This window comes from Azolla caroliniana, unplaced genomic scaffold, assembly GCF_043228905.1.
Source record: "Azolla caroliniana isolate FFs.n. ecotype wild unplaced genomic scaffold, voAzoCaro1.0.p SCAF_3, whole genome shotgun sequence".
In the NCBI taxonomy this organism is placed as follows: domain Eukaryota; kingdom Viridiplantae; phylum Streptophyta; class Polypodiopsida; order Salviniales; family Salviniaceae; genus Azolla; species Azolla caroliniana.
The window spans coordinates 9,458,438-9,467,837 of NW_028230438.1; the positions used below are offsets into that span (position 1 = coordinate 9,458,438).

At 49.5% G+C, this 9,400-nt stretch overlaps 1 non-coding gene across 1 annotated transcript; it reads right to left on the reverse strand.

The window, feature by feature from the left end:
- Nucleotides 1-8,207: 8,207 nt before the first annotated feature.
- TRNAP-UGG (transfer RNA proline (anticodon UGG)) lies at nucleotides 8,208-8,279 on the reverse strand. The gene has a single exon. It is a non-coding gene; the product is annotated as a tRNA-Pro (tRNA).
- Between the last annotated feature and the right edge of the window lie 1,121 nt (nucleotides 8,280-9,400).

Below are 9,400 nucleotides of genomic sequence, written 5' to 3' on the forward strand. Positions count from 1 at the left end.
GATGAGTCGGTTGGACTGGAGGGATGCCGGAGATTCGTGGCGGACCACATCAAGGACTGTGAGAAGGTGCTACGGAGACTCGAGAGCATGCAGCTCACCTTCTCCGGAGAGAAATCGACTTTCGGGAAGTCAAAGATCATGGTCGTCGGTCACTTGTGTGGGCGTTATGGTCGGAAACCGTCCCCGGCAAAGGTAGAGGCCATCTCCGCAATGAAGGAAGACTCCAAGTTGGTTACGAACGTCCGGAGGTTCTTGGCCACATACACGTTCTACCACATCTGGATACTGCACTACGCCCACGTCACAGAGCCGCTCTACTGGTTGTTGAAGAAAGGGTGCAAGTTCAAGTGGAGCGGGAAACATACGGAGTCGGTCCGTAGATTGAAAGAAGCTCTTGCCGCGGCACCGGCACTCCGGAAAGCGATTTACGGCAAGGACATTCCAATCTACGTGATGGTAGACATGAGCCCGACCAGGATAGGATGGGTGATCAACCAAGAGGATGAGTGTGCCGCGAGGTTCCCCATCCGGTTCGGAGCAAAGGTACTTAGTGAGCGACAGAGAGGATACGCCCATGTTAAACGCGAACTCTAGGTATCGTTTCAGCGGTCAAGGCCGACAAGGACTACTTGATCGGGACGGAGGTGATAATGGAGACAGACTGCCTACCGATCCTCGCTATGGTTTCCGGATGCACGGTGAAGATCGGGTGATTCCGGTTAACTTGGTGGAGATGTACGAAGTCATTCCCGACTTCGGGGAAAGGGTCGGGTTCGATCGGACTGCCCGCGTCGATACGAGGTACAAGACTGTGGACCGGAAGGTGAGGCCAGTCACGGCACCCTTGCTGGAGGGCAGCGAGGAACAAATGAAAGGGGTCACGTGGGACCCAAGTTTACGGAATCCGGCTGGCATAGGACACCGGTTCACCGACAAAACGCTACCGAAGGTCAAGATCGGTGGGGGTAGCTTTCTACTGCCGGCGGAGGAAGAGCGGTTTCGGAGGATGCTCGGAAGGCACAGGAAAGCCATCGCATTCTCACTAGGGGAGATCGAGTGCGTAGACCCGACGATCATTAAACCGATGGTTATCTTCACGGTACCGCATGTGCCGTGGAATCTCAAGCCGTTTCCCGTACCTAGAGCTCACATCCCGAAGTTGATAGAGCTCCTAAACCAGAAGGTGGAGATGGGCATCCTCGAGCCGTTGAGTGCCCCATATTCGAATCGGTGGTTTACCATGCGGAAGAAGAATGGCACGTTGCGCTTTATTCAAGACCTGCAACCGGTCAACAAGGTGACCATCCGGAACACAAGTATCAGACCAACCATTGACGAGTTTGCGGAGGACTTCGTCGGAAGGTCGATCTATTTGGTCAGTGATCTATACTCAGGGTATGACCAGTTCCAACTAGCCGTGAAGAGCAGGGATATCACGATGATGCGGACTCCTCTCGGCATAATGCGAATGTGTACCCTTCCGCAAGGAGGGACCAACTCGGTGGTGCACATGGTGAATGCGATGAACAAACTGCTGAGGGACTGCATTCCGAACATCACCATGCCGTTCTTGGACGACATCCCGATCAAAGGGTGTCCGGTGGAGGATAAGGATGAGTCGGTTGGGCTGGAGGGATGACGGAGATTAGTGGCGGACCACATCAACGACTGTGAGAAGGTGCTACGGAGACTCGAGAGCATGCAGCTTACCTTGTCCGGAGAGAAATCGGCTTTCGGGCAGTCAGAGATCATGGTTTTCGGTCACCTGTGTGGGCCTTATGGTCGGAAACCGTGCCCGGCAAAGGTAGAGGCCATCTCCGCAATGAAGGAAAACTCCAAGTCGGTTACGGACGTTCGGAGGTTCTTGGGCACATACGCGTTCTACCACATCTAGATACCACACTATGCCCATGTCACAGAACCGCTCTACGGGTCGTTGAAGAAAGGGTGCAAGTTCAAGTGGAGCGGGGAACATACGGAGTCGGTCCGTAGATTGAAAGAAGCTCTTGTCGCGGCACCGGCACAGCGGAAAGCGGTTTACGGCAAGGACATTCCAATCTACGTGATGGTAGACACAAGCCCAACCGGGATAGGATGGGTGATCAACCAAGAGGATGAGTGTGCCGCGAGGTTCGCCATCCGGTTCGGAACAAAGGTACTTAGTGAGCGACAGAGACGATACACCCAAGTTAAACGCGAACTCTGGGGTATCGTTTCGGCGATCAAGGCCCACAAGGACTACTTGATCGGGACGGAGGTGATAATCGAGACGGACTGCCTACCGATCCTCAGTATGGTTTCCAAATGCGCAATGTTGGACCTGGAGATGCTTAGGTGGATAGCGTACATTAAGTCCCCGAATCCGGAGATATGGCACATCTCTAGGAAGGACAACGCCATGGCCGACATGCTTTCAAGAGCGCGGTTTGATGACAAAGACCGCATGGTTTCGGAGGACAAGGAAGTGGACGTGGACTTCCTCAAGTCAGCTTACGTGACGACGAGGGAAAGGAGCACTCCGGCGTTTAATGAGTTTGACGAGGGCGAGTACGACGGGGAACGGCTCTAGATCGGTAGGTTCCTGAAAATGATGCGCCGAACGCAACATGGATGAGGGAATGTAGAGTAATCGACGCTCCGATTAACCTTCACCACTCGGCCACAACCGAGTAAGCACGAATCTATGCAGCAGAAAATAGGAACCACAAAGAAAGAACACGAATACACAGGGATTAACGTGGAAAACCCTAGACAGGAAAAAACCACGGGAGTACAAGACTCCAAACCAAACACTATGCACAGAGAAATATACAATGGCGAGCTGCAAGGCGACGACCTTGAGCTCGTTGTCCTCGCCACAGGCGGCGGAAATACACAGAGGCGTCGACCTCCTCCTCTCTCACGCTCTATCTCTCTCACGGCTGCTCTCTCTTCACTCCTCTTGAGTGGAAAAACAGAAAAATGAGTAGCAACATTAAAACTGTTTGCCCTAAGTCATATTTATACACATATGACTTTGGGGCTATTTACAACTATAGCCTCAAGGGCCCTTGGCAAACATATTCACAGATATGTCCCCGCATCCGGATCTCGCTCCGGGTACATTCGTCATCCGGCTCCGAAGCCGGGGTCTTCATCATCCGGTTCCGAATCCGAAACCGGGCTTGTCGGCATTCATCTCCGATATCCGACCATCCCATCCGAAAGGGACCGTAATCCCAACAGGGAAGAGGCTAACTGGATGCGGAAGAAGGCGTACCGATTCTTCCTGTGGGACGGGGGCATATGGAGGCACCCGAAGAAGCGAGGCGGCATCCCACTCCGTGTAGTGGCAGGGAAGGAAGAGTGAGAGATGTTGCTAGCAGCATTCCATGAGAGTCCTTGGGCCGGACACCACGGGACATGGGGCACGTTCGAGAAGCTGAAGGAGAAGTTTTGGTGGCCGAGGCTGTACCAGGACATGCAACGATTCGTAACAACATGCAAGAGTTGTCAGATGCACTCCGCAATCCGACATCGAGATGAGCTGCACCCATTTCAAGTGGATGGTAGACGTAGTGATGATGCCGATGGGGGTAGGGCAGATGCAGTACCTGGTGCTTGCATGGGAGGACTTGACAAATCAGGTGGAGGGCCACACGCTACAAAACAAGACAACCGCGGTCGTGTGCTGGTTCCTTATTGAAGAGGTAGTATGCCGGTATGGATGTGTGGGGAAGATCATGGCGGACTGAGGGTAGCTCACTCTCACCACGGCGTACAATCTAGAGGCCAACGGGAAGGTAGAGCACGGGCACAGACCGATCGTAAAGGCGTTGGTACGGGCATGCGGGGGTCATGTCGGGAATTGGCCGTGGCTCCTACTCTACGCATTATGGGCGGGCCGAACTATGCATAGTTCCATAATCGGGTTCATGCCGGCGGCGCTAATGTACAGGCAGAAGTCGATCATGCCCCGTAGACTGGAAAGACAAGATGAGCCGGGAAGAGATGTCGGCGGCGCGGATTTGGCAACTTGAACGAAGACCAGATGACGTGGAACGGGCAAAGGCTAAGTTGCACGCAGCAAGGGTAAAGAACAAGGGCCGGTTCGACTGGACGCATCGGCTACGTTCGAAGAAGATCGAGGAAGGTGATTGGGTGCTGGTTTACGACAGCAGCCTTGACAACCAGCACAAGGCGATGCAGCAGTTTGCGAGGAGGTGGTTCGGGCCCTACACCATAACGAGCGCAAATGACAACGGTACTTACCATCTTGCGGAGCTCGACAGGATGCGGATAGCGGTGTCGGTAGCCGGGAAGAGGATCAAGGCCTTCAAGAAGCGTCATGAAGATGAGCCGGACCCGGGAAGTGAGGACGACAATGACAACCGGTTCGGAGCGGATGAAATTTCGAAGAACGACAGGTGAATGCAAGCCAGTTTTCTTCAGCATTTGTCCCTCTCTGGTGCATGCTGGTGGATGCGCGGTTTGGTGGGGGTGAATGTCGTGGAGAAAACCGGCCTTAGGTGGAATTAGGGAATTAGGCGCGTGAATCGGCGCTTACGCGTGTGCACGCAAACCAACACTTTGTGCATAACTAGGAATAGGCCGGCGTAATGTGAATATCCTAGGTAGAATATATGAATAGGTTAGTAAATCGAAGTGGATCTCTGTTTGAAGGGCCAGAGAATAAAGGTGATGTGACCAAGATGTAACGGTCCATCCCCGGCGGCCTATAAAAGGAAGGGGAGAAGACTGAGAAGAATATCACGTTTTAGCGAGGACGAGGTGTTGTCAGACTGGGAACCGAGCTCCCTCCTTTATCGTTGTTCACTGTGAGTTTTGGGTCGGTTGCCTCTGCTTCGAGGAAAGCCCGAGATCTTCCAGCAAAGGCTCCACTATGTGTGTGCGTGGGTGTGTGGTCGCTTGTGTTGGGTCTGTTGCCGGTTGTAATCTTTCTTTTTATTGGAATCCATTCTCTTGTTTTCCATCTCTCTGTGTTTCTACGTGTCTCTTGTTACGGCGTCCGGTGACCGATCAGTGTACGCGTTCGAAATTCAGTCAACCGGTAAGCGTTGTCGGTTGTATTCAGGCCTAACTGGCTCTACACCTACGTACTTCTCCCTCCCTCTTCTTTCTCCTGCTCCTCGGTCCCACCTTATTTTCTTACACGTCAGCAGAACAACATGACAAGATGGGGGCATTCCAAGAATTGAACTTGGGACCGAGAATCATGCCACTAGACCAAATGCCCTTATCAACCTACTACTTCGTTTTCAATTCGAACTCAAACGCCTCTCGACGAGCTTAGGAATTGTAAACTACGACTTCTTTTTGAGTTCGAACTCAAACTCAGCCTGTCGTCGAGGTTAGGAATGTGGGGGCATTCGGAGAATTAAACTCAGGACCTCTCGCACCCAAAGCGAGAATCATGCAACTAGACCAAATGCCCATGTTAACCTACGACTTTGTTCTCAGTTCGAACTCAAACGCCTCTCGTCAAGGATACGAATGTGGGGGCATTCCGAGAATGGAACTAGGAATCATGCCACTATGCCAAATGCCCTTGTTAACCTATGACTTCGTTTTCAGTTTGAAGTCGAACGCCTCTCATCGAGGTTAGAACGTAGGGGCATTCCAAGAATTGAATTCAAGACCTCTCACAGCCAAAGCTAGAATTATGCCACTCGATCAAATGCCCTTGTTAACCTATGACTTCGTTTTCAGTTCGAACTTGAATGCCTCTCATCGAGGTTAGGAACGTGGGGGGGGCATTCCGAGAATTGAACTCGCGACCTCTCGCACCCAAAACTAGAATCATGCCCCTAGATGAAAAAATGCCCTTGTTTATCTACGACATCGTTTTTAGTTCGAACTCGAACACCTCTCGTCGAGATTCGAAAAGTGGGGTATTCTGAGAATTGAACTCGGGACATCTCCCACCAAAAGCAAGAATCATGCTAGTCGACCAAATGCCCTTGTTAATATACGACTTCATTTTCAGTTAGAACTCCAATGCCTCTCGTCAAGGTTAGGAACGTGGGGGCATTCCAAGAATTGAACTCGGGACCTCTCGCACCCAAAGTGAGAACCATGCTAGTAGACCAAATGGCATTGTTAAACTACTATTTTGTTTTGAGTTCGAACTGAGCCTCTCCTCAAGGTTAGGAACGTGGGGTTTTGATTTCGAAGTCAAACACCTCTCATCGAAATTAGCAATTGTTAACCTAATACATAGTTTTGAGTTCGAACTCAAACTCAGCATCTCGTCAAGGTTAGGAACATCAGGGCAATCGGAGAATTGAAATCAGGACCTCTCACAGCCAAAGGGAGAATCATTCCACTCAACCAAATGCACTTGTTTACCTACAACTTCGTTAAGAGTTCTAACTCGAACGCCTGTCGTCGAGGTTTGGAACGTGGGGGCATTCCGAGAATTGAACTCGGCACCTCTCGCACCCGAAGCGAGAATCATGCCACTTGACCAAATGCACTTGTCGAGGTTTTGAACGTGGGCTCATTCCATGAATTGAACTCGGCACCTCTCGCACCCAAACATATTGTGTTACCGTACAAGATGTATGGGTGACTGATAAGCGAGGGTGAACGATGTAATGTATGTGTAATCTTATACTATTATGAGTGTGAATGTAAGTGTGAGTGTGGTGGATACAAAGAGGTGTGAGTGAGTGACTAGGTGTGAATGCCCAAGGGGCTTGCACCCTTGTGGATCTACCCCTTTGTACCTATTTAACCCCTTATGGGGAATGAATGAAGACAATAACCATTTCTCTCTCTCTCTCTCTCTCTCTCTCTCTCTCTCTCTCTCTCTCTCTCTTTGACATATTTCTCTCTCTCTCTCTCCCCCCCTTTGTACCTATTTAACTCCCTTGGGAGGGGGGTGGAGCCATTCTAGGCACCACCCCCCACCCCTCAATGCTTGTCTTGTTCTTCATGATCTCTCACCATCATCATCACACATACATTATCAATCTACCATGATTGTTAACCCTATTCCTATCTTTATCATTATCATCATTAACCCTAACCCTAAAACCAATAGCACCCAAAGCGAGAATCATGCCAATAGACGAAATGCACATCTTAACCTACGATGTCTTTTTCAGTTCGAACTCAAACACCTCTCGTTGAGGTTAGGAACGTGGGGGCATTCCGAGAATTGAACTCGGCACCTCTCGCACCCAAAACAATAATCATGCCACGAGACCAAATGCCCTTATTAACCTACGACTTCGTTTTCAGTTCAAACTCAAACGCCTCTTGTCGAGGTTAGGAATTATTAACCTAGAACCTCATTTTGAGTTAGAACTCCAACTCAGCCTCTCGTTGAGGTTAGGAACGTGGGGGCATTCTGAGAATTAAACTTTGGACCTCTCACATGCAAAGTAGGAACCATACCACTAGACCAAATGCCCTTGTTTACCTATGACATCGTTTTCGTTTCAAATTCAAACGCCTCTTGTTGAGGTTAGGAACGTGGGGGCATTCCAAGAATTGAAATCAAGACCTCTCGCACCCAACACGAGAATCATTCCACTAGACCAAATGCACTTGTTTACATACGACTCTGTTTTCAGTTCGAACTAAAACATCTATCATCGAGGTTAGGAACATGGGAGTTTTCCAAGAATTGAACTCAGGACCTCCCGCACACAAAGCGAGAATCATGCTAGTCGACCAAATGCGCTATTAAACCTACGACTTTGTTTTCAATTCGAACTTGAACGCCTCTCGTCGAGGTTAGGAACGTGGGGGCATACCAAGAATGGAACTCCGGACCTCTCGCAGCCAAAGCAAGAATCATGCCTTGTTAACCTACGACTTCGTTTTTAGTTTGAACTCAAATGCCTCTCGTCGAGGTTAGGAATTATTAACCTACAACTCAAACTCAGTTCGAACTGAAACTTAGCCTCTCGTCGAGGTTAGGAATGTTGGGGCATTCGGAAAATTGAAATCGGGGCGTCTCGCAGCCAAAGCAAGAATCATGCTAATAGACCAAATGCAGTTGATAAGCTACGAGTTTGTTTTCAGTTCGAACTCAAACACCTCTCGATGAGGTTAGGACAGTGGGGCCATTCCGAGAATTGAAATCGGGACCTCTCGCATCGAAAGAGAAAATCATTCCACTAGACCAATTGCACTTGTTAACCTCGACTTTGTTTTTAGTTCCAACTCAAACTACTCTCACCGAGGTTAGGAACGTGGGGGCATTCCGAGAATTGAACTCGGGACCTCTCACACCCAAAGCGAGAATCATGCCACTAGACCAAATGCCCTTGTTAACCTATGACTTCGTTTTAAGTTCGAACTCTGCCTCTCGTCGAAGTTAGTAACATGGGGTTTTGAGAACGAAGTCAAATGCCTCTTGTTAAGATGAGCAATTGTTAACCTACTACTTAGTTTTTGAGTTCAAACTCAAACTTAGGCTCTTGTCGAGGTTAGGAACATGGCGATATTCGGAGAAATGAAATCGGGACCTCTCGCACCCAAAGCGAGAATCATGCCACTAGACCAAATGCCCTTGTTTACCTACACCTTTGTATAGAGTTCGAACTGGAACGCCTCTCGTCAACGTTAGGTACGTGGGGGGATTCCGAGAATTGAACTCGGGACCTCTAGCACACAAAGCGAGAACGATGCCACTAGAACCTACTACTTAGCTTTGAGTTCAAACTCAAACTCAGCCTCTCATCGAGGTTAGGAACATGGGGCCATTCAGAGAATTGAAACCGGGACCTCTCGTACCCAAAGCGAGAATCATGCCCCTAGACCAAATCCACTTTAACAACCTACGACTTTATTTTTTAATTGAACTCGAACGCCTGTCGTCGAGGTTAGGAACATGGCGATATTCGGAGAAATGAAATCAGAACTTCTCGCACCCAAAGCGAGAACCATGCCACTAGACCAAATGCCCTGTTTACCTATGGCATCGTTTTCAAATCTAACTCGAACACCCGTCATCGAGGTTCAGAACGTGGGGCCATTTCGAGAACTGAACTTGAGACCCAACGCAACCAAAGAGAAAATCATGCCACTCGAGCAAATTACCTTGTTTACCTACGCCTTCATATAGGGTTTGAACTCGAACGCCTTTCGCACACAAAGTGATGACGGGAACTAAACGCTCCTTATGCGCAACGCTCGACCACAACCGAGCTTAGAATCATACACAATAAAAACAGGAATGAATGCACGACACAGTGAAGAGAAGAGTACACAGGATGTTTACATGGAAAACCCAAACTATCACTATGTTACAATGTACAACAGTAAAGCACCGAGGCAACAACCTCGAGCTTTCTATCTTCGCCACAAGCGGCGGTTACAACAGAGGCAATGACCTCTTCCTCTCTCTTTTTTTATCATAATTACCTTACCCTAGTGGTAAGTTGTT